Here is a 1671-nt window from a genome sequence, read left to right on the forward strand (position 1 = left end):
TACTGATGCATACACCTGTCCAAATACTGATGCATACACCTGTCCAAATACTGATGCATACACCTGTCCAAATACTGATGCATACACCTGTCCAAATACTGCTGCATACATGTTGCCCAACATGTTGCCTGCCGTATTTTTTTTTTTTTTTTTTAATAACAGAACAGAGGAATGAAAAAAAAAAAAGTGAAAAATAAAAATCCATACACCAGATTACTGGTGCCCTTCATTCATAAAATGTCTGTAACGGACTTGAACAGCTGTGGGTTGAAGTTTGGAGGGAAACGACTCTGGGGAAGCGAGTTTCAGAGATTTGCAGTTCGGGGAATGAAAGACTTCTGATAGGCAGAAGTTCTGCAGTATGGCTGAGTGACATTCCAGTCATGAGCGCTACCAGATGCCCGTGTAGCACGAGGGAAGGCATGGATAGGTGGCACAATGGATGTAACTTTATCTGAGCATTTGCCATATGTTCGAGAGCACGTGTGGACGCGTGTTTAGGTGAGAGGGAAAGAAAATACATCCTTTGTATAGCACTTCTTCGTGACTACATCCTTTCTATAGCACTTCTTCGTGACTAGCACCGTATTCTAATGTTAATCTTTTACTAGAACTCAGCTTCAAGATGGAGAGACGGCAATTTTACGTACCGGTAGTTTTAATTTTTTCTTGGAGGTAACAATCTTCCTGGTTTCTGTCCTTTGGTTCCTTCTTCCTTGCATAAAAAAACACAGTATAATATATTGTAACGTCTATCTATCTGTCTATTGCCAGACGCCATAATCCCGTAAGGAGTGGCCATTTGACTTTGAGTTATTTGTTTTACGGGGAGGGGCACTAACCCTCCACCAACCCACTTGTTGACACGTAGGGAGCACGTATGGTTTGATTATATGGTTACCACCCAGCGTTGTAAATGGTTTCTTGGCTTACAGGAAACCATTTGGCTTGTCACTCAATGTAAAACCACCTGTAAAGGAAAGAAAAGCAATAAGAACTGACAGGAAAGATGGGAGAAATAGGAAGAGAGGAGGGCAGACACAGAAAAAGAATGATAAAGGCTAAGGAAGAAGTAAGCAGCACCATTTATATCTTTGGGCAGTACTACATCAAGTGAGTGGATGATGGTCGCCACCACCTACCACTAATAACGTAACGTGATTTATTTATTTATTTATTTAGTTATTTATTTTAGATGGCGAATTCGTGCATTGGCGTTTGAATGTTTGTTTACCTTAGCTTGCCGCCGAGCCTCCTCCAAGATGGCCGCTCATCCGGGACTTTTGAAAATTTGATGACGTCACTGCGAAGCCTCTATATAGCCTAGTGAGGAGAATATGATGAGGCCGCAGCTGCCGGTAGGCCGAGATATTGGATATATATATGGTAAGAAAAATGGAAAAGGGGAAAAAGAAAAGGAATGAAAAAAGAAAAGACATTAACTCACCTACTGGTATTGTAGGTGGCTAGAGATTCCTTAACACCTTTTCCCTAGTGATTTAATTTGCACGTTACGCCTCAATATCCTCTTCTTCGTAACTGAAACAGACTATGCCGGTAATAAATGCCATATAAATACTATACAAGAGACTTAAGGTGTCAATATGTAAAAAAATAAATCGCTAAAGATGATATACCACGAAGCCTCCTTGATTTGTGGTGATTCTTCCA

This window comes from Coenobita brevimanus, chromosome 4, assembly GCF_032717465.1.
Source record: "Coenobita brevimanus isolate Jiangsu-jjx chromosome 4, ASM3271746v2, whole genome shotgun sequence".
In the NCBI taxonomy this organism is placed as follows: domain Eukaryota; kingdom Metazoa; phylum Arthropoda; class Malacostraca; order Decapoda; family Coenobitidae; genus Coenobita; species Coenobita brevimanus.